Below are 24,661 nucleotides of genomic sequence, written 5' to 3'. Positions count from 1 at the left end.
TCTTTAAAATTTTTTTAATGTTTATTAATTTTTGAGAGAGCGAGAGAGAGCAAGAGCGGGGGAGGGGCAGAGAGAGAGGGAGACACAGAATCTGAAGCAGGCTGCAGGCTGTGAGCTGTCAGCACAGAGCCCGATGCGGGGCTCAAACCCACAGACTGTGAGATCATGACCTGAGCCGAAGTTGGACACTTAACCGACTGAGTCGCCAGGGTGCCCCAAGATGTTTTCTCTTTAAAACATTGATTGGGAATGAAAGTGATAAAGGTAGGAGATAGTGAAGAGAATGTTCAGTATGAGCTTATATATATGTGGGGCTTGAGGAGAGAGGCAGGACCACTGACCAACTTCTGCTTCACTGTGTTGCTTTAGCCCTCTTTTACTCTCAAATATCGATATAGATATAGATATAGATATAGATATATAGCATTGGAAATTTAATGTATCTGAAGAGTGATAGTTCATGTTTGGGAGATGAGGAAAAGGTAGAACACAATGACTGAATTAAGCATTAGTGTCATGTTAGCACAACCCATTTCTTCTTTATTTTTTTCCTTCAGAACTGATGGTCCAAGTGTTAGAAAACAAACTTGTAATCAGAATCTCCTCTATGCCGAATATTATGTTTTATTTGCTAGGTGTGCCCAAAATGCACGTTTTCTTGGCCATTAATCTTTGTGTTCCATTTCCTCTACTCCACCCTTGAAGGCATCCCCGCTGGCCACAGAGCTTGTTGGAGGCGCCTTGAGGAAGTGATTGAGAAAACAGAGGTGGTCAGAAACCGCTGAACATCACTGAAACCTGGGAGGAATGACCAATTATTTTGGGAATAGTGGCCTGAAAAAGCTACAGTGAGATGGTCATTTTGACATATGGGGAGTCAAAGGACTGGAGAAGCCAGTGTAAGTTAGGACTCATTGCCATGAGATGTTCACACAGCCCATATGGTTCACTCACTTTTTGCTTTCATTTTGAGAACAGCATTATTCATTCACTGAAGCAATTCAAAATAGACTCATTGGGTGCCTATTATGCTCCAGGCATCCTCCCCCACATTGTAGATATGGTGAACAAAATGAACTAAATCTCCACCCAAACAGAGCTTAAATTCTACTGGAAGAGGCAAGAATGAGGAAAGAGAAATGTTTAGTATATCGGATGTCATATGCTGGGGAGAAAAAATTTAAACCACTGGGGAGTTGGGGGTGTTATACCAAGTGTGGGGGTGGGGAAGGGGGAGGTTGGTTTTAAAATTTTAGTTAGGTGGCCAGAGGAGCCCTCCCTGAGAAGATGACTTCTGGGTAGAGACCTGAAGGAAATGAGGGAGTTAGCCATGTGGCCAGTTTTCTGCAGGGCATTCCCAGAGCAGGGAGCACATCTGCCTTGTCTGGGCAACATTGGAGAGGCCAGTGTGGCTGCAGCAGAGAGAGTGAAGAGGAACGTAGTGGGAGATGGGGACGGAGAGAGGGAATGGGGTCTGTGTGTGTGATCCTGTATGTCCATGTGTGCACCCGAGTGTCTGTGTGTTTCTGAGTGTCTCTATGTGTACTTAATCTGTTTGTGTGTTCTTGCGTCTCTGTGGGTCTGTGTGTGTGCCCATGCATCTTTGTGTGTGTCTTTGTGAGTGTGTACATGTGGGGGGCTGTATATAAGTCTCAGCAGCTTGTGGAGGGCTCCGTAAGTCCCAACAACAACTTTGGCTTTTATTCTGACTGCAATGGGGAGACACTGGCAGGTTCCGTGAGAAGAAGAGGTATCCAGGTTAGGTAGGATCACTCAGAATAGGAAGGTCAGTGTAGGAAACAGGATGCCAGTGGGGAGGCAAGTGCAACAGTCCAGCTGAATGATGGCAGTGGCTTTAATGAGTCTGGTACAAGAGCAGTGGTGAGAGATGGTCAGATTTTGCATTTTTGGTTCTCTTTTGAAGGTAGAGCTGACAAGATTCACAAACGACTGGCTGTGAAGTATGAGTAAAAGAGAAGAGCAGAGGAAGACATCAGGGTTTTGGCCTCAGCCAAAGGGGGGAGTTGTTTCCTAAATTGAGGAAAGCTCTAGAAAACAGGTTCAGGGGTGAAAAGGAGAATTCAGTTTCTTTTTGTTGTTTGTTTGTTTGTTTTGAGAGATAGAACAAGAACAAGCGGGAGAGAGGCAGACAGAGAGGGAGAGAGAGGATCCCAAGGCAGGCTCTGCACCATCAGAGATGTGAGATCATGTGAGATCATGACCACAGCAGAAAGCAAGAGTCAGACACTTAACCAACTGAGCCACGCAGTCGCCCCAAGAGTCCGGTTTCACACATCTTGAGTTAGGTTTCCCAGTAGACATCCAGGAGGAGCCACGCAGGCAATTGTATCTACAAGTCCAGAGTTGAGGGCAGAGCTTCAGGCTTAAAAAGTACACTTTGGAGTCATCTGTGGTTAGGTGGCATTTAAGCCGTGAGACTAGCCAGTCTCTCAGACTGAAAGTAGATGGGAAAGAGATATTCCAGGAGTTGAGGATGAAACAACAAAAGAGATTGGGAAGGCACAGCCATCTAAGTCAGAGAAAAACCAGGGCAGAGAGTCTGGAAGCCATGTGAAGAAATTTTTTTTAAGGAGGAGGAGGTAGAGTGATTGATGGTGTCACATGTGGCTGAGGGGACAAGCTGAAGGAAGACTGAAGAATGAAGTCCATGGTGGTCCTTGACGGGAGCGGTTCTATGGAGAGGGTGGGGCACACACCAGATGGGAGTGGGGTCAGTGGAGAATGGGAGGTAAAACTGGGGGCAGGAAGTGTGAACAGCTCCTTAAAGAGAGGAGAGAAATGGTGTGGGGACTGGAAGGAAAGTGAATCATGAAAGGTGTTTTGTTTTTTTATTTAACTTTTTATTTTTTAAGATGAGAGAAATGATCACCTCCTGCTGTGTTCCTTTGTGTAAGTTCAGGAAAGGTGCCCTTTCCTCTGTACAGCAGCTTGGAGAGCAGACTATGGGCACAGGGTCCCAGGCCATATGCAGCCCCGCCTCACAACTGCTGTTGTCACCACCCCCTTCCCCAGTGTATTGTCACCTGGTTAAATTCTTTAAGAAAATAGTTCAGATGCAGATTCTCCATCTATATTTATATCTACCTGACTTTGTACTAAAACACATTAGTTTGATATCATTTAAAAACAATGGCACACACATTTTATAGTTCTAGAATATGAGAGTTAGAAAGTACTTTAAAAATATTTAATTCAACATTTTATAGATGAGGAAATCAGAATCCCTAAGTGACTTCTTAATATATGTTAAGTTGTAAAGTGAATATTGCAGTACTGTACCAATTGCAATGACATTTTGTGTATGTTACTCTTCAAAAATGGTAAATTTGAAGAACTACCCGATTTCAGTGCAGAAGAAAAATCTGAATTACAAGCAAGTTTTGACTATTTAGAAGTTGAAAACTGTTCTCCTCAAGGATATATCTGTGCTGACAAACTATTTACGAGTATGTCACCAGGAGGTTTATGTTTCAGGTTAATGCAAAGTCATCTTTATAAATGACTTTTGAATAGTAACATCAAAAGAAAGGAAGTAACAATGAAGTTGTATACCAATAATATGGTAGACAGATAATAGACACACCTTTTCTTCGTGGTTCAAAGCAATAGCTGTTTCTATGTTTGATTTAGGGTTTGTAAAGAATTAATAAAAAGATCTAAAGAACAAGGCTGATGTCATGTTTTGCCTGTGATTATTACAAACTGCCACACCTCTAGGACCTGGGACATAAATCTTCCTGACAAACAAATATGCCCTAAGCCAACAACTTCCCCACTGTGCAATTCACGCACATATGTGATTCTATAGAGTTAAGCAATGTTTTATCTTGCAATCAAAACATTATGTGAAAGATTATATTGTAGTTTTTTGACATGGTGAATAAAGCAGCCAATGAAATTTGGTTAAGCAACCTGATCATTTATTTGTTAGTTTCTAGATTTTATATACCATAGAGGAGAAAAGCGAATAATAAAATTCCATTATCTCATGTTAATTTCCAGATGAGATAGACAGGATCAGGTAAGTCAAAGCACAGATGTTATTAAGCTGTATATACAGTATTATGGGCATTTGATAGTCATTGAATTTAATTTATCAGTCAAAAAGGACAGCTTATAATGTTGGACGGAATGTTAAGCATACTCTCAAAAACTATCTGTAATTGTCTAATTTTAATCCTTTCAAGTAAATAATCTTTAAATGAAGGGAAAGTCATATTCTTTCAAATTATAATCTTGCAACAAATATAGGGCCTTAGTTTATACTTCAAATGATCAAATTAATCCTCAAATAATTGTTCTTTTTGTCTCTTAAAACACATTTGTATATACATTTATAAATAATATATTTGTCACTAAATGATTTTTCTACAGATGGTTTGGCATCACACAATAGGAATTCAGGAACACACAGTATGTTTTTTCATTAGTTTGTTTTGCCGTCTTTGGTTTTGTTTTAGTAGTCTCTGTACAATCTCTGTACTCAACATGGTGCTTGCATGCACAACCCCAAGATCAAGAGTCACATGCTTGGGGCGCCTGGCTGGGTCAGTCCCCAGTGTAACTGGGGGACTCTTGATTTCAAGGTTCTAAGTTCAAGCCCCACGTTGAGTGTAGAGATTACTTAAAAATTAAAAAATCTTAAAGAAAAAAAGAATGGTGTGCTCTACTGACTGAGCCCCCCAGACACCCCTGTTTTGCTCTGTTTGTAAGCAGAGTTGACTATAATCCATCCAGAATTGCTACTTGGCAACTTGATGCATAGATTAGGATCACCAGTTTCTTACATCCTTTTTCCTAACAGCCAATTAATTTTGACTTTCAAGACACTGTGTTTCACTGGGTTAGGCAAAACCAAACTCAACTCTAAGTAGCACACATCTCCACAAGCCTACCTGGTTAAAATGGCGCTGCTCTTGTCTCTTCACCGCCTGGAAAGCTTTGGCTGACTCTCAGAGCAGGAGAGTTCTCAAAAGGGTGGATATTAGACCCCCATATATATATACTAATGTTTGCCTTACCTACTCACTGAACAAATGTGAATGGGGGACTTTAGTGATTATGACTTTTTTTAAACTATGGTTATGACTATGAGCCTTACTTTTTTTGTTCAGAGTTTATTTATTTTGGGGTGCCTGGGTGGCTTAGTTAAGCATCCGACTTCGACTCCAGTCATGATCTTGCGGTTCACAAGTTTAAGCTCCGTGTTGGCTCTGTGTGCTGACAGCTCAGAGCCTGCTTCAGATTCTGTATCTCCCTCTCTCTCTGCCCCTCCCCTGCACTCTCTCTCTCTCTCTCTCTCTCTCAAAAATAAATAAACATAAAATTTTTTTTAATTGCATAGGAGAATACTATTTCCTCCTACCCTTCAAAAAATGTCAACAAAGGGAAAACGAGAAGGCATGGGAGAGTCAAAGGAGAAGAGAAATGGAGAAAGAAAGGTTCAAAAGAGTAAAAGTAGCTAGAGTGTGGTGCAGCTGTGGTCCATATCGGGAACCAGCAGGAGAGTTACAGTCGCTGAGAAATCTTCCTTACCACTCCAGACATTTACACTTCAGTCTCAAATTTTGCTTACTTTTTGTTCATTCTTACCCCAGCTCCCTCCTACTTATGGTCACGTGCTTATATTTGCCTCTTAATTGGGAGCAAAGAACAGTAGCCTACAGCCTGGTCATTCCAAATTCCTCCTTGTCTCAAGTGTTAGGAAGGAAAGGCAGATCTATTCCAGGGCACTGGTAACAATATTTACTCTCATGTCTAGAATTAAGCAATCTGTAGAAGGTCCCACAGCAGGTTAATGCTGGAACCAGGTTTATCATGCACAGCTGCTGAGTTCTCATTGTGTGCATGGGTCATGGGGCCGTGGGGACACCAGGCTGTTCCACACGGTGTTCCAAATCTCATACTTGTCAACTGCAAGGAACTTCCTACGCCCGTGGTTGGAAACAAGCTTGATTAAACATAACACATTCAAAAAAGCCTCACTACCATAACTTCCAAACTTTAAAAGGACTGAATACCTATTTCAGTTCATATATATATATATATATATATATATATATATATATGTGTGTGTATATATATATATAAACATTTTTTATACATATAAACATTTATATATATAAAACATTTTATATATTATATATTTTATATATATTATATATTTTATGTACATATTATATATTTTATATAAAAACATATAATATATATTTTATATTATTATATAAATATATATAAATATATATCTTATATATATTTTTATATATTTAATATATATTATATATTATATAAAATATGTTTATATATATTATATAATAAAAACATATATAATAAAACATTATATATTTTATATATATAAAACATTTTATATATATATATAAATGTGTATATAAATGTTTATATATATACACATTTATATATACAAACATTTATATATATATATATATATATATATATATATAAACATTTTTATTTATTTTTGAGAGACAGAAACAGAGCACTAGCAGAGGAGGGGCAGAGAGAGAAGGAGACACAGAATCCGAAGCAGACTCCAGGCTCTGAGCTGTCAGCACAGAGTCCAACGCGGAGCTCCAACCCACCAACCGTGAGATCATGACCTGAGCTAAAATTGGATGCTTAACTGACTGAGCCACCCAGGCACCCCTCTTTCAGTTCTAAGCAAAAAAGTGTCATAGGTAGTAAACTGATATTATCAGTGTCATGGAAAGAAGGAATATTCCAACAAACACGAAATTTTACTCAATTACTCAAGCTCTTAAGTTAGAGGTGTGGCCATATATTTACAGGTAACAAAGGGGGCTGACTTTAAGAATTAATATCATTTCGCATTCTGAAGCACTAGCCAGAACCTGATTTTTGTTTAGCTTTTTCTGATATTTTCAAGTATGCCATGTGTTTCTTATCTAATCCAGACTAACACCTGAGAAGTAGTCTTTTGTAACTTAATATATATCCTACTAGATTTCAGTGGTAGACCATTCTTTAAGGTAAATGTTTGTAAAAGGATCAAGATTATCCTTTGAAAGATGAATAAGAACCAAAAGAATCATAAGCATTTGAGCTCAAAATAATGCACATCTTCTTATGTTCACAATATTCCTTAAAAAAAAAAGGGAATGTGCAAGTGTTGTCATGACAATATTCTGGAAAGGTAGAAAATATAACTTCAATAAGAAATTAAGCCATCTCATAGTTGGCTTTTATTACCCATTTACCTTTATATATTATTAAAGCTCTTTTATAATGCAACAGTCTTCTTCTCACTGCATATTTCTGACTGAAAAATTTTTTAACTTTTATTATAAATCAGATTCATTTTCTAAACAAATCGATTTTGGTATGTGAGTTTTACACCAGTGAAGGTGGCAAGCCTTTTAAAGTCATGTACCAACTGGAAAATGGTCATTTCAGAGAAGATATACTGAAACAATGCCATATCCCCAAATGCCTCTATGTAAATACTGGACGCAAAAACAGATTCAAAATCCAATCTATTGTTGTTGCAGCGTTTGTGTCTTTGACACCTTCACACCCTCCACCTTCACATAGCTGTCCTTAAACGATTTTTGGTGGTTGGTTGATCCGGTTTCTATTACTGAAGAGCAAGAGAAAGTTTCAGGAATGTAACAAAATTTGGCATCATCCAACAAGTAGAGTATTTAAAAAGCACCTCCTTGATGGAGTCTACAGGAATGAAATCTAAGGGGGTGAGGGGTGTTACCATATGGGGTACAACAGAACGAGGGTGTAGGCTGTGGCAGGGGCAAAGGAAAGGAGTCATGGGCCCTCCCAAACACAGAAAAGAAAATGTGGTCTGGACCAGGCCTTAGAGAAGATGAAATTAGATCTTATAGTCATGAAAGGAAGAATCTGGACAAGATGCAGAATGGGAATCTCTGGGTGAACACACACATTGGCCTTCCCATTGGATGGTGTACATAATGAAGGAAGTTTTGGCTAGACACAAGAAGAAGTCAATGTGATGTATCAAATTGTAACACTTCATGATCCTATAAGAAGGGTAGGTATGAGCACTTGTTGGTAGTTCTTAGAAATTGTTTGGCAATGGGTTTTAGGTATGTAATTAAATGAAAACTGGAAATTGTTTGGTTCTTATTGTCATGTGGGTTCCTTATCCACATGAAGTTCTTCTTGGCAATGTCATTGTAGAGTGGTGCATAAATAAGGACCATGAATTTCATTTTGCTAATCAATTCACAGTGTCTAATCAATTCACAAATAAAGTTTCAGTGATTCTCTACTCATAGTTTGTTTCATTTTGAGGGCTAGAAGCCAATCAAAATGGTGTTGTTTCCCCCACATAAGTGTTCATTGTTACAAGCACCAGCAAATTACCAGTTAGATACTATATCTAGGGAAGCCAGTTATAGAAGCAAAAGTAAGCTAATACATGCATAGAATTTTTGGATTTGGAAGTGCCATCTGTGGAGTGAGGTTCTTTCTTAATATGTATATCTGAAGTACATAATTTGGTCAAGTGGATTTCTGTTAAGTAAAAGGTACCAATAGTATATTACTACCATTGAAAAAATGACTTCCTTGGAGCACTTGGCTGGCTCAGTCTGTAGAGCATGAGACTCTTCATCTCAGGATCATGAGTTTGAGCCCCACATTAGGAGTAGAGATTATTTAATAATAATAATACTAACAATAATAATAATAATAAAATGCAAGAAAGACTTCCCCTTTGCATTTTTTTTATTTCCATAACTTGTATTTAGGAAGCCCACCAGAACTTTAGCACACCTTTGTCATATCATTTCCCTGAGAAAACATATGCAAATCATGGTGAGATTCAACCTAAAGGAAGACCAGAATTCACATTATCCCCCTCTATTCACCAGTCATAAGGCTTCTTGTATCTGAGAACAGTTGTACATACTGGGTGTTTAAAAAATGAACAATTCCCGGAGCACCTGGGTGGTTCAGTAGGTTAAGCGTCTGACTCTTGATTTCAGCTCAGGTCATGATCTCATGGTTCATGGGTTCAAGCCCTGGATGCAGCTCTGTGCTGACAGTGTGGAGCCTGCTTGAGATTCTCTCTCTCTCCTTCTCTCTCTCTCTCTCTCTCTCTCTCTCTGCCCCTCCCCGGCTCATGCACCCCCCCCCCCAAATAAAATAAATAAACTCAAAAAAATTCCAATTCCAACTGTGATCAAAGCAAAACAAGACAAAAAAATACCCCCAATTAGCTATTAACCACCCACACACAGGTCTGAACTATACTACTTCTCTAGTGATTCTTTCAGCCATAGTAGAATGGAAATACACCCTAAAATTAGAAGATTGTAAACAAACTGGGTTTTTGAAATCCCATTTAATGTTTAATTTAAAAATGTCTATCTTAATTTGATTTGGCTACCCAAAATAGAAAAATGTTGGCTTCAACTTAGTCTGGCTCTTCTCTGAAACTACTCTAAAGACGCAAAGAGCTCTTAATTAGCACTTACACAATGGGACTTAATTCATAGGCATATGCCACAGAAATAATGTTTCTGCATTAAATTACAGCAGCTGTGAAATCTGTTCCCAGGAGTCAGCGAATTTTGTAAAATACTGTACTATATTTCCTGAGAAATTTGCGCCCTCTTTTGGATAAAAATTGTCAAGACATTTAAATGTGAACTTTTAAAAAATGTAGTCAATGGCTTAAAAATAAACACAGTTTTGTTTTAAAGACCGTGGGAAAGGAGGAGAAAGAACAGATGTTAAAGACATTGTGGAGACAATATTAACAGAGCTTCAAGGTCAAGATTTTGCCACTGTGAGGCAAAAACGGCTATGTGAAGGACCCAGCATTAGGAATCTATAGTTTTCTTTTAAATCAAAATGTGTTAGGAATTTTTGCCCTATGTTAAATTACAAAGCAATGTTTCTTAGGGCTAGTCTTCTCTAGAAAACAGTGGTAAGCATCCACCTTCCTCTTAAGACTATAATTTTTGTATGGATAGGGACAAATTGTCCCTTGGGTGGTCTTTCTGCCTGGATGAAGCAGATCTCAAGGAGATGTTTCTTTCAGATGTAGGGAAATACACAAATATACTTAAAGATACCTTGGGGAACATTTTGAAAATTTTCTTCATTTTTCTTTTTCATCCAAGCATCTCGGTAGAGTTGTCTATCATCACGATCTCTTTCTCCACCATCCCATTGACCTCTCAAGCCAATGCTACCTTTCTCACTCGAGTGAAACATCACAAGCAAGGTGACAAGTGGCTCCATGTGATGGGATTTAGTAGACATCTCCCTTTCCTTATCTTGCATCTTGTTTGACCTTTCTGTACCTTTTGACACAGAGGCCCAGTGGTTCCTCCTTTGTGAAATACTTTCTTCTTTGGTTTCTACAAGTCTGTTCTCACTTCTGTTTCTCTGTCTGGCCATGGTTCTTTGTCTATCTCCTGCTTACTGGGTGCCATCCCCAGCATTCTGTGCTTGGCACTTACCCCTTTTCACATCACACCCTTTCCCTGGCCAAACTAATGGCTCCAAAACAGAATTCCCTGACCCAGTCCCAATTTCAAGTCCCTGCTGGACACCTTCTCCTTTTGTTGGGGAGCTTATAGATACTGCAAACTCAGTCTGTCCAAAATCAAACCTCTCATCTCTAACTCACCTTTCCTTTGCTTCCTCCTCCCCCTTCTTCCTTCTGTATTCTCTGTCCTTACGAAACACCAACTCTCTCCAGCAAGTCTTGATTTGTTATGAATCATGTTGGGGCCCTCACATCCTCTGTACTCCGCATCACCCCATCTGGCTGACTCTATCCCTGAACCATCCCTTGAATCATTCTCCCCTCTCCACGCCCACATTACTCTTCCTGATTCAGGCCTTCATCACTTCATTGACTATCACGATGGCCTCCTGACTGGTCTCCCTGCCTGTAGCCTTACCCCTCTAAGCCATATGACTCCCAGGTGACTTTTCTAAAAGATAGATCTGATTGTGTCTTGTCCCATTTTAAAGCCCTTTACTGGTTCTCCAGAACCCACAGTGTGAAATCCGTGTACTTTTATCATAACATAAAACATATCCCAGAATCTGCTGCCCATCTTCTGACACACCTGACCTTGGAACACTTGGCCGGGATCGTACCAAAACCACTTCACAGTGTTCCTCTGCCAAGATTGTCTTTTTTTTCTTCATCAGTCTGGAGAATTGCTTTTCATTAACTTTTTAAACAAACTCTTTCCTCCTCAACAGGCCAGGTGGGAGGGCTACTCCCCCATTCTTCCTGGCAGCATGCTTCCATTGTTGCATCAACCACACAGAAGTGGAGTTTTTACCTATTTTTCCACTGTCCTAAGAGATATTTGGGAGTCAACACAGAATCTGATTCATCCTTATTGTAGTTTTTGTTATAACCATATTGGCTACCATTTATTGAATGCCAGGAGGAAAAAAATGAGGTTTGGAGATATTAAGTGAACTGTTCAAAGCCATATGTATTCAGTTGGTTGCAGAGTTGTGACTTAATCTTGGGGTTTTTAGGTCTAAAATCTGTGCTCTTTTTGAAATAATGCACTATAAATTGGAGGTTTCTTGGTAATATTGCTAGTACCAATAATAAGTATTGTAACTACTACTGTGAATCAAGAATTCTACTAAATGCTTTATACAATGATCAGTTTCTGGAGAATTGAGAATTTATTTGGTTTCACTTCAACAGTTTGATATAAATAGTTCTTAAAAAAATTTTACTAAAGACATTCATAAATTTGACAGGAGTATAGTTAAACAGGTGGACCAAATGACCTCAAATCTCCTTTCCAGCCCAAGATTCCTTGATTCTACAAACATTTTTCTTCTTTTGACTTAAAAAAAAAGTCTTTTCATAAATTTATTTTCTTAACAAGCTATCCTAGCCATAGTTCATATGGTTATAATAATGTGGAGATTTTTTTCTTTCCTATTGAGAGAAAACACACACACACACACACACACACACACACACACACCCCAAACCCAACAACAGTTCCTATGTGTTTTCCTGTGTAACCTCCTATATAATTGATGCTGTGAATTGCTAGGGATATGATTGGAATTAAACAGGAAATACAGCTTATTTGTCACAGAGTTTGAAACCTAGCAGAGATTGCACATTACTCAAATGATCCCTTCAATGACCCTATAATTAGGAACAGAGTCAAATGCTCACGAATAAAGGACTACTGTACTCTGAAGCTATATAACAAAGAACCTGACCTGTCCTCTATGTCAGGAAGAATGCCCCTGAGGAAGTAAGCTAGGTCTGAGGCTTGGTGAACGAAGCAGGATACTCAGGAGGGGTATAGGAGGAAAGCCTTGCAGATACAGCCAGCAGGCTGTGTAGGGATCTGAGGTAAGAGGCAGTCAGAGGGGGGTGAGTGTGGAAGGAGGTGTCATGCTGAGGCTAGCCATCAGCACTGCTGGGCCCCGGGTACTTAGCCTTCATTTGGATTGTCTATAGACCTGAACTTTGACCCATTCTTCGGGGTTGCCCAAAGACAGTGTGGCGCCCCTACAAGTAAGATCTAGGTCTCCCATATCTTTGTATCTCACAGGGTATACAGATCGGGAATGCTCAATGAATGCTTCTTAATTTACTTGACCTAAGGTTCTTCCCTTCTACCTCCTTCTACCTCTATTACTAGAAGATACTCAAAAATACCAACCTGATTTATTTTTTAATGGCTTGAACAAATTAGTCAATCATTTTCCATAAAATAGTCTGAGCAGAAAGCAATTCTGCAAATCAGTATTAGGGACATGGTGTATGTAAAGATCACTAGAAAACTAATTCTTTCTCTTAAAAATCTACTTTCTTTTTATCCAAATTTTCTTAAGAAAAGGTATAAATGTATAGCAACATTGAAAGAATTGTATAGTGAACACCCATTGCTATGGATTGAATTGTATCCCCACCAAATGTGCTGAAGCCCTAACCTTCAGTGTGACTATATTTGGAGAAAGGTCTTTTAGGCGGTAATTAAGGTTCAAAGAGGTCATAAGGGTGGGCCCTAATCTGATAGAATTAGTGACCTTATAAGAAGAGGAAAAGCAATCTCTCTCTCTCTGCCATGTGAGCACACAGTGAGATGGTAGCTGTCTGCAACCCAAGGAGAGAGCCCTCAGACACTGACCTAGTGGTTTGATCTTGGACTTCTAGTCTCCAGAACAGTAAGAAAATACATTTTGGTTGCTTAAGTCACCTAGTCTATAGTATTTCATTACAGCAGCCCAGGCTGACTAATATACCTGTACATTGGACCCACCATCTAGATGCTACATTGACATTTTACTTGCCTCTCTCCCTATGGTTATTGATTTTTATGACCTGTTTGAAATAACTGCCTACCCCCAAGTCATGAAAATGTGCCCCTATAATTTCCTCTCAAACTTTATGGTTTTAGCTTTTATATTTAAGCCTATGATCTACCCCTAATTAATCTTATGTTTGGTGTGAGTTAGGGGTCATGGCTCATTTTTCCATAGACTCTCCAGTTATTTTAGCACCATTTGTGTAAATTCCCCTTATGTTGCTTTGGTGCCTCCGCTGAAAATCAAATGCTTGTGTAAGTGCAGGTCTATTTATCTATCTTTTTTTGGGGGGGGAATTTTTTTTTTTTGGGACAGAGAGAGACAGAGCATGAACGGGGGAGGGGCAGAGAGAGAGGGAGACACAGAATCAGAAGCAGGCTCCAGGCTCTGAGCCATCAGCCCAGAGCCCGACGCGGGGCTTGAACTCACAAACCGCGAGATCGTGACCTGGCTGAAGACGGACGCTTAACCGACTGCGCCACCCAGGCGCCCCTCTATTTATCTATCTTTAAACATATGTCAGTACAGGGGGCACCTGGGTAGCTCAGTAGGCTGGGCATCTGACTTCAGCCCAGGTCATGATCTCACAGTTTGTGGGTTCGAGGCCCATGTCAGGCTCTGTGCTGACAGCTCAGAGCCTGGAGCCTGCTTCAGATTCTGTGTCTCCCTCTATCTCTGACCCTCCCCTGCTCATGTGCTCACTTGCTCTCTCTCTCTCTCTCAAAAATGAATAAACATTAAAAAAAATTTTAATGTCAGTACAGAGCAATCAACATCCAGAAGTTTCTTTCTTAAAGATCATCTCCTTATTTAACCTTTACACACCATAATATGTGTAAGAATTTCATAAGGAGGATATAATAATAATAAATGCTAATAACCTATTGGAAAAAATGAGAACTTGTAACTTTAAAGTAGGAATCAACTTCTCTCTCTTTCAAGGACTTTACATTCATATTGATCATTGAATACATTGAAATCCTTATTTGAAAAGGAAGGGGGCCTTTATTTTTTTTTCAATATATGAAATTTATTGTCAAATTGGTTTCCATACAACACCCAGTGCTCATCCCAAAAGGGGCCCTCCTCAATACCCATCACCCACCCTCCCCTCCCTCCCACCCCCCATCAACCCTCAGTTTGTTCTCAGTTTTTAAGACTCTCTTATGCTTTGGCTCTCTCCCATTCTAACCTCTTTTTTTTTTTCCTTCCCCTCCCCCATGGGTTTCTGTTAAGTTTCTCAGGATCCACATAAGAGTGAAAACATATGGTATCTGTCTTTCTCTGTATGGCTTATTTCACTTAGCATCACATTCTCCAGTTCCATCCACGTTGCTACAAAGGGCCATATTTCATTCTTTCTCATTGCCATGTAGTACTCCATTGTGTATATAAACCACAATTTCTTTATCCACTTATCAGTTGATGGACATTTAGGCTCTTTCCATAATTTGGCTATTGTTGAGAGTGCTGCTATAAACATTGGGGTACAAGTGCCCCTATGCATCAGTACTCCTGTATCCCTTGGGTAATGCATCAGTACTCCTGTATCCCTTGGGTAAATTCCTAGCAGTGCTATTGCTGGTCATAGGGTAGGTCTATTTTTAATTTTCTGAGGAACCTCTACACTGTTTTCCAGAGTGGGTGCACCAATTTGCATTCCCACCAACAGTGCAAGAGGGTTCCCGTTTCTCCACATCCTCTCCAGCATCTATAGTCTCCCGATTTGTTCATTTTGGCCACTCTGACTGGCGTGAGGTGATATCTGAGTGTGGTTTTGATTTGTATTTGGAAGGGGGCCTTTAAAGTGCAAAATAAAGAATGATGTTACTACCATTAAATCCTAATTTGAGGTTCACCATATTTTAATAAAGATGACCCAAGAGGAGTCTAAAGTAGTTGAATAGCAAGGGGTATTTCTAAGACTTCGGTATATGAACTTAGACAAGTGATTTTCCTTTCTTTCTTTCTTTCCTTCTTTCTTTCTTTCTTTCTTTCTTTCTTTCTTTCTTTCTTTCTTTCTGTAAGCATAAAGAAAGAAAGAAAAGTATGAAAGAAAAAAAAGAAAACTATGGGGACAGATGTTAACTAGATTTGTTGTGATGATTTCGCCCTTCAACAGTGCAGGGATTTGAGGTGCCAACTCCTGTGCAGTCAAATTGACTTATAACTTTTCTTTAAATTTATTTATTTATTTTGAGAGAACATGTGCACATGAAGGGGATGGGCAGAGAGAGAGGGAGAGAGAGAATCCCAAGCAGGCTCCTCACTGTCAGCACAGAGCCCCAGGCAGGGCTCAAACTCATGAACCGTGAAATCAGGACCTGAGCCAAAATCAAGAGTCAGACACTTAACCGAATGAGCCACCCAGGTGTCCCAAAAATCTGTTTATAACTTTTGATTCCTGAAAATCAGGATAGCCTACTGTTGACAGGAAGCCTTATTGATAACATAACAGTCAATTAACATATATTTTGTATGTTATATCTATTATATACTATATTCTTACAAAGTAAGCTTAAGAAAGAAAATGTTATTAAGAGAATCATAAGGGAGAGAAAATACATTTACATTACTATACTGTATTCATCGAAAAAATCTGCATATATGTGAACGCACATGGTTTAAATCTGTGTTGTTCAAGGATCAACTGTATATACAAATACTGAATCATTACGTTGTATACCTGAAACTAGTATAATGTTATGTGTCGGTTATTGGAAAAGACAGTGGAAAAGAAGAAAGGAAGAAAAAATAAAGAAGAAAATAAAGGGGCACTTGTGTGGCTTAATCAGTTAAGCATCTGACTTCAGCTCAGGTCATGATCTGGTGCTTCATAGGTTCAATTCCCGTGCCAGGCTCTGTGCTGACAGCTTAGAGCCTGGAGCCTGTTTCAGATTCTGTGTCTCCCTCTCTCTCTCTCTCTCTGCCCCTCCCCTGTGTGCACTCTGTCTCTGTCTCTAAAAATAAATAAATGTTAAAAAAAAATTTTTAATGAAAAAAGAAGAAAATAAAGTAGTTTTTAGACTGTTCCTATTACAACAGGGTGTTGTAAAGGTTAGTGAGTTTCAGGGAAACACTTTAGTAAAACATACAGATAAAACAGTCCAAAAATATATGGTATGAGATAATTGATAAACACAAAGTATTTTCCTTGAACATCTGTGTAGCGGGTATTCCTCTTTGTGTAAAAACTTATAACCAGCATATTAACATTCTCCTTTATGCAATTTGGAGTTTGGTCTCTGCACTAATGAAGGTAGAGAGAAACAAACTGCTCCTTTAGATTGAATACACTCAGGCAGGTGAGAGGAACAATGGATGTCAGTCTTTCTTCGCAGCCTCCTCTAAGCTTGCCAACCCAGGTGAATTTGCCTGCCCTGGACTCCCGTAATTCAATAGCCTCTTTCCTTCCGGTAGGGATTGCCTGGCCACTTACAGCCTGCCATGAGTCTTTGTCTCATGCCACTCACAAATGTTGTGGTTTAAACACAAAGAATTTTAACATCCTTCACATCCCAAAATAAACAGCAGCTCTGGAAATGTCATAGGGCTTTCACTGCACAGGAAATGGATTTAAATAATTCGCGGGGCATTGTGCAAACTTTCTGATGCTCTCTCTTCCCTCCAGTTTCAAGAATAAACAAGTATGAGTGTTTGGAGATGTGAACCAAGAAATGAACTTTCTAGTTGTGTTGGTGTGCATTAAAAATCATTCTATGAATGATTAATTTAAGTATAATAAATGCAGCGTTTTAAATAATAAAAGTGACCCTCCATAACAATTTTATTGGTTTGACTATAGGATAATTTACAATATTTTCCTCACTATAATTATTAAAAGCAGCATCAGATGATCAGATCTAATAAGCTAGTTTTGAGGGAGAGAAATCTTCTGCTAAACCAAGAAATATAAACAAATAATAAATAGAGCAATATTGAAACAAATAATAGAAAGACAGAATCCAAGTTGTATCTCTTATTTGTATATCAACCCTGGGTGTCTGACTAGGGATTTTTGTACATTTCATGCAGAGAAGTAGGCAAAGAAAAATGGTTAGCAGTGTCCTACAAAAGACTTTTGGGGAGTGGAAAAGGACCACTCGAGCATGAATGCTGCCTCATGAAGCCAAAAGTAATAAGAGTTACAGGAAAGTCAGGTGACTAAATTATTCCAGCCTGGAGGCAGGCTCACCGAAAAGCTAAGAACTCCACCGCGAAGGACTAGTTCCCTATGCCCTTGACAATATCAAAAAAATAACATGTTAATAAGGCTAATGGCTCTTAACAATTCCTTTCAAGCCCTGTTTTCTATGTAACATGGCACATTCTTTGGAAAGAAGCGTGTTTATTCACTTCAATTAGTTGGAAATCTCACTTGCCAGGGAAGAAATATTTCAGGAGCTCTGGGGAAAACATTCCTAATCATTGGAAAAGAAAGTAGCACTGACTTACTGGGTGAAAAAGTATATCGGTACATAAAGCAAGAAGAGATTTTAAGAGCTTCTGTTAAATTTTCCTCTCCTGATTATTTTGACTTTGTTTTTCAGTTTAGAAATGTACATATAATAGCATGGGTCTCTACGATCATAGTCACACAAAAATATATGTTAGAAAAAAAACTAGGTGTGGGCAGTAATATTTCACTGACCCAACCAGTTCCACATTAAAAAAAAAAAATCTTTGTTTCCAGCTTTGTTTCAAAAAGAAACAAAGCATCCCATTGGCCATCAATCAGTCATGTACGTTGGCACCTTTTCTAATTCTCTGTAAAGAAACATTTCCTGCTATGTTCAAGCTCTAGAGATCAGTTTGTGTGGTGTCTTAATGACCTAGCTAATTCCTCTCTTTAACTCAGTGTTACCAACTTGTTGAATGAAACTGTATTTTTCTTGCCAACTACCCAGTTAATAAAATGGCCCATTAACGCAGTCCAATCTCACTGACTGATTTTGCTGTGGTGTCTGTTCTTGTTCCTGCTCCCACAAACACCACACTTGACTGGTGGGGACACGCTCCCTTTCCTTAGAGCTAGCTTCTTCATGCAGTTTGCCTGTCAGTCCTTTGGGGGCAAGAAAATCATCATATTTATTTCTATTTGATCTTATTCATTACCAATATCTTATTTGCATTTAATTTTTAGCAAATGGTTCATTCATCTAGGCCTTGGCTTCCTTTAGCTGATATCCTTTCTCTTTCTTTCTTTCTTTCTTTCTTTCTTTCTTTCTTTCTTTCTTTCTTTCTTTCTTTCTTTTTCTTATACTCTATTTGAAAACCAAGAAATATTTGACACCAGAATGTTTGACTCACTTGAATATAATGGCATTATAGAGATATAGTCACACAGGAGAAGAAAAAGGATTTTGAACAAAGCATGCCAGTAAGTACTTCATATGGCCCCCAAACACACGTTTAGATCATGGTACTTGATCATAGAATCAGAAAATCTCCACGTTGCCACCAAACTTGGAGGTCGGTAGCTCAGCATACATCCAGTTCAACTGTAGTTGATGAGCAAAAAGCTTTCCCTTACAAATGCCACATTCCTCCTGGAGTGAATAGCTGTAACTGTTTATGGATGAGGATGTGCTTTCCCTTTGGATACATAGAATTGCACATGGCCATAGGGTGATAATACACTGGCCACAGATTGGCTGTGTTCGATTAGCACTTGAAATGAGAAGATAGACTTCTGGGTAAAAATGGTAGACATACATATTTACATTTGCTTCCTCCTGAAACTCCACTAAAAAAACAGTAAACAGACCTAAAAACAAAAAACAAAAAACAAAACACTATTGCATAGGGACGCCTGGCTGGCTCAGTCGGTTAAGCATCCAACTCTTGATTTCGGCTCAGGTCATGATCTCACAGTTTGTGTGTTCGAACCATGCATCGGGGGCTGTGCTGACAATACAGAGCCTGCTTGGGATTTTATCTCTCCCTCTCTCTCTGCCCCTCCCCTGCTCATACTCTTGTTCTCTCTCAAAATAAATAAACATAAAAAACACTATTGCATAAAACCATCAAGAGCAAAAAGTGGGGGTAGAGGAAACAAGAACATAAAACTTTGGAATCTGGAAGTAAGATTCACAAATGATAAGTTGCCTAACAGAAATAAGAAGGTTGAATCCTAAACTGGCAGTGAGGAAAGCCAAAAACAACCCAAATTATATTGTAGAACTGCCACAATTAGAAGGTCACAGGCATATTTGAAAAGAGACAGAAGTGGGACTAAAAACAGCAGGAGTGACTGAAAGTCTACTTAGAAGAAATGTGACACACATAGTTGCTACTCAACCCTGCCCAATGGGGCAAATGCAAATGGGGTATGAGATAGTACAGGTACACAAAGCTAGACACAAGTTGTCTAGCCAATTTTCATTAAGTTATTCTACAGTCACCAACAACCAAGAATCTCAGTTGCTTTCAACAATATAGGTTTATTTCTTGCTCACATTACATATCACTTTAGATTAAGAAAACAACTCACAGTATCAAAGAAAGTATTTGCAAATCTGGTAAGAGTCCAGTATCTAGAATATATTCAGAGCTCTTACAACTCAATAATAAAAAGACAAATAACCCAATTTGGAAATGTGTAAAGGACTTAAATGGACATTTCTCCAAAGAAGATACATGGCCAATGAACCCATGAAATGATGCCCAATACCATTAATCATTAGGAAAATACAAACCAAAACCAGAATGAGATACCATTTCATACCCACTGAAATGATTTTAATCAAAAAAAAAAAAAAAAAAAACAAAAAAACAAAAGCAAGTGTTGGTGAGATGTGGAGAAGTTATAACTCTCATACCTTGCTGGTCAGAAAGTAAAATGATGCAGCCACTGTATAAAATAATATGGCAGTTCCCTGAAAAGTTAACCATAGAATTACTGTATGACCCCAAAGTTCTTCTGTTAGGTGTATCTACCCAAGAGCACAGAAAACATATATTCATACAAAAACTTGTATACAAATGCTCTTAGCAGCATTATTCATAATGGCCAAATGGTGACTACAACCCAAATCTCCACCCGCTGATGAATGCATAAACAACATATGGTACTGGGAAATTGGGAAGAAATGAAATTGTTGTTATTCACAGATGACATATAGCTGTCTGTATAGAAAATCCAAGAGAATCTACAGATAAATTATTAATATTAATAGGAGAGCGGGACACCTGGCTGTCTCAGTCGGTGGAGCATGCAACTCTTGATCTTGGGGTTGTGAGTTCAAGCCCCATGTTGGGTATAGAGATTACTTAATAAATAAATAAATAAATAAATAAATAAATAAATAAATAGTCTTTTTTAAAAAATAGGAGAGTTTAACAAGTTTGTTGAATCCAAACATACAAAAATTAAATTTCTATGTAAATGTAGCCAACAGCTAAAAAATTATTGTTTCCATTAAAAAAAAAAGAATTAAAAATATCAAAGAACCAGAAATAAATTTTAAGAGAGATGTTCAAGATCTTTAGGTGGAGAGCCTTAAAATATTATTGAATGAAATTAAGGAAGATTAAAATAAAACAATGCATTATCAGCCCTGCTCTCACTTTATGTGGGACCTGGGGAAAGAACACAAATAGAGGCCTGCGTGCCCTACACCTAAATATTTAAAAGTGCCGGAACACAGCCCTTAGCTCACAGCCCCCACTTACCCCACTTCTCCTTCCACGCCTGGCTCCATCTTAACTTTATCAGGAGGAGACTCTCACGTGCATATGTGGATGCACCAGTCCACACATTCAAGCTCCACCTGTACACCTGTGTCCCTTGACAACCACTTGACTACCCCTTAGCCAATCCTCAGGAATAAGGATCTGCGCTCATGGATTTCTGCCTTGACGAGAGCACGCTAGGGAAGAGGCTGTGCAGGTTCTGGAAGTGGGTTAAAGCCACTGGGCGGGAAATTCCAGGATCTTGACACCCAGATTACAGTCTAGGAGGGAGTGACAGCTCTGAGTAACATATCCCATCGACCCAGTAGACTCTATCTCATGGGAAAGGGGTACAATGCACAGAAGGCCTGAGATTGGCGTCCATGGCAGAGGCCCCACTCACTTGAGTCTGAGGATTATGTTTATTCATATGTCGTGTTCATTAATTGGAAGACTCAATATTATAATGATGGCAATTCTTCCTAATTGTTTGATAATTCAGTGCTATCCCCAATAAAAATTCCAACAGGTTGTTGTGGAACCTGACAAGTTGATTCTAAAATTTATATGGTAATGCAAAAGTCCCAAATAGCTGATACACTCTTAAAGAAGCCCCAAGTTGCGACTCCTTACTCTACTATATAAAATACTCATTACAGATACAAATACAAATATAAATGCAGGAATTCAGACACAGTGGTGTTAGACAAATAGTCCAAAAGGAAAGAATGCTGAGCACTAAAGTAGTCCTGCACTGATAGATGGATAGATAGATAGATAGATAGATAGATGATAGACAGATTTTTGATTCTAAAAAGCAAATCTTTCAATAAATCTGTAAATGCTGCTGGGGGCAACAAGACATCCATATGGAAAAAAATGAACTAACTCTCCATATCACATGACACACATAAACCAATTCCAAGTGGATTGTGTACTTTATGTGAATGGCAAAATAATCCAGACTATGAGATGTTCTATAAGAGAAATGGCTTGATGTCTTCAACAAGTAAATGCCATTAAAAAAAAAAAAGTCAGAGGAAACTACTACAAGCTCAAAAAAACTTTTAGAGAAATATCAAGCAGTTTGTGGACCCTGCTGTGTATGAAAATGGCATTATGGTAATGCAAAAAATAAAGTCTTAAAAGGCTAAAATAAGTAGCATGAGTCTGTGTACTTGTATTGAATTGTAAGCCCAAACTGGGTCAAAATGATTCCAAAAGACCTTCCCCCCCCCCCCCCCCGGCTTTTCCAATTCTTCAGAAGCCTGAGGCTAACCTGCAGCACCCAGCCCCCTCCTTTGCAGAGGAAGGTGTCTTACAAAATAAGAGGAACTTTGTGGCTGATAGTTCTTGAGGAATCAGTCTTTCATGTTTGAGCTTAAATGCTTGCGTAGTTTGGGAAGCTTGAAATTCTAATGTTTACTACTGAGACTAAAGGAAATCTTTGGAGATGTGGATGCCAGTGGAACAGAATTCTCTACATTGCATAAAGTAATAGCAGTTGGCTGAAGCCTTTATATCCACTCAGTTTGAAAAGTTTCTTATGGACCCCTAGCACTGAGAGGTCAAGATGGCCGCACACTGGATTTAAGCCCAAGTAAGTACTGTGGTGTAACCAATCAAGGCAGGGATAGTGTGTTCAGATTCCATAATGCGAATGATTCTAGGTTTCTTATTTTTGGTTTATTTATTTTGAAAGAGAGAGTGGGAGTGCATGCACACGAGTGGGGGAGGGGCAGAGAGAGAGGGAGAGAGAGAATCCCCGGCTGGCTCCATGCTCAGTGCTGAGCCCCATGCAGGGCCCAATCCCACGACCCCAAGATCACAACCTGAGCCAACATCAAGAGTCAGACGCTTAACTGACTGAGCCACCAAGTACCCCTAGATTTCTTACTTTTTAATGATGGATAATGGAGTTTAAATCCCAAGGCCATTTCTGAGGCACTAAAATAAGTTTATTTTGAAATTTAGAAAAATAGTGTTGCACTTTAATATATAAACTATGACCACGAAATTATTTCTATGCCTAGCGTTCTTTCAGTAGCTGTATGATTAAGTAAGGAGGTACACCCTTTGGAATTTTAACCTTAATAAAAACTTTAAAGCTTTAAAATAAAAATTCTAATGCCAGTGTTAGAAATGTTTTTGCCAACTCTATAAGATAAGAGAAACTAAAATCCAATTACTGAAATAAGAAAATGTACTAATACTGGATGTTCTGTATATGTCAGGCACTGTGTTAAGTACTATATGTACATTATCGAATCTGATCCTCAAAACAACCCTGTGAGGTAAATGTCATCCCCACTTTACAGATGAAGAAACCGAGAGGAAACATTGCAACCACGACTTCGATCCAGGCAGCTCTCTTTGGCTACAACACCCACAATTCCTTCTATCGTGCTAATTGTTTTCATCATTGCAGAAATACTTTAATGAAACTCTGATTTCAGGTAAGATTAATTTTTATGATGATTTCTAATGGTGATGGTCGTCTTCTTCCTCCCTATTTTAAAATGCACAAAAATGAATTTTGTTATTGTGGGGTCATTTGCTATGAAATATGTATTTAAATATTAAAAGTTGCTTAAATTATATCAAATGTAGCATATATGTAATGTATGGGAAATCTGTTTTAATATAGAACTTTTGCATAAAGTTGATGTACGTGGGCTGAAAGCTTTTACTATTAATCTAAAAAGATTAACCTTGTATCATTTCTGATTTTGTTAACATGGTGGTGTCTATCAGGCACCATTTGGATGCACTCATTTGAGCACGTGAAGGTATGTTCATCTACATGCATGTACTTACACTATATCCCTCAAGCCACATCGAAGGAAAACATAAAGTCATAATTATAAGAGCAACTCTTTCTTTGAGCTTTAGATTTTCATATGCTTTTCATATCTGATTTGCATTTACTCTCTCTTTACTTCCCATCTTAATCTTGAACTTCTCTCCTCCCTTTCCTCTTCACCTCGACCCTGAGATGCTCAGAACATTTTGCAGCACCTTATCTTAATTTACATTTAATGACACTGCCTTCCATTAACCTCTTCATTTGATGGCTTAAAACTCATTCATGTACCTCCAACAAAGAATCGCCCCTTATGACAGGCTGGTATGCTGGCCAGAGATACGAACCAAAAGCAAGAAACGTGGTAGCCTGAGTTAGCAGCTTATTTCTGCCCCTCACTACTATACAGCCCCAGGCAAATTTCCGCCCCTCTCTAGCCTCCATTTTCACATTAATGAAATAGAGATAATACCGCCCTTGTTTCTCTCCGGGGCTATTATGAAGTTTGGTGTGATAAATTCCAACATGCTTAACAGCTAACTGCAGTGAAGATTGTCACACCAATCCTCCCTCTTCTTAAAAAACTAACAGACCCCAGAGACACCTGGGTGGCTCAGTTGGTTGAGCCTCCAACTTCAGCTCAGGTCATGAGCTCGCAGTTAGGGAGTTTGAGCCGCCATCAGGCTTGCTGCTGTCAGCCTGTCAGCGCAGAGCCCACTTTGGATTTTCCGTTCTCCTCTCTCTGCCTCTCCCTGCTTGCACTCTCTTAAAAATAAATAAACATTTAAAACAAACAAACAAACAAACCCCAACAGACCCCAGACT

The 24,661-nt window shown here is 38.8% G+C and overlaps 1 protein-coding gene and 1 long non-coding RNA gene across 3 annotated transcripts in view; one reads left to right on the top strand and one right to left on the bottom strand.

Annotated features, from left to right (window-relative positions):
* The window catches only part of LOC123384700, a 111,438-nt gene that overhangs the window by 8,030 nt on the left and 78,747 nt on the right, over window positions 1-24,661 (top strand). The window contains exon 3 of the long non-coding RNA XR_006596156.1: window positions 23,352-23,489. This is a non-coding gene — a long non-coding RNA (uncharacterized LOC123384700). The remainder of the gene's footprint in view (window positions 1-23,351; window positions 23,490-24,661) is intronic.
* The window catches only part of CLDN10 (claudin 10), a 114,833-nt gene that overhangs the window by 31,524 nt on the left and 58,648 nt on the right, over window positions 1-24,661 (bottom strand). The gene's annotated exons all lie outside the window — the stretch shown is intronic.

The sequence above is a fragment of the Felis catus genome, chromosome A1 (assembly GCF_018350175.1).
Source record: "Felis catus isolate Fca126 chromosome A1, F.catus_Fca126_mat1.0, whole genome shotgun sequence".
In the NCBI taxonomy this organism is placed as follows: Eukaryota; Metazoa; Chordata; class Mammalia; order Carnivora; family Felidae; genus Felis; species Felis catus.
Note: the sequence above shows the minus strand (reverse complement) of the source record. Positions and strands in the feature narration are given on the sequence as shown.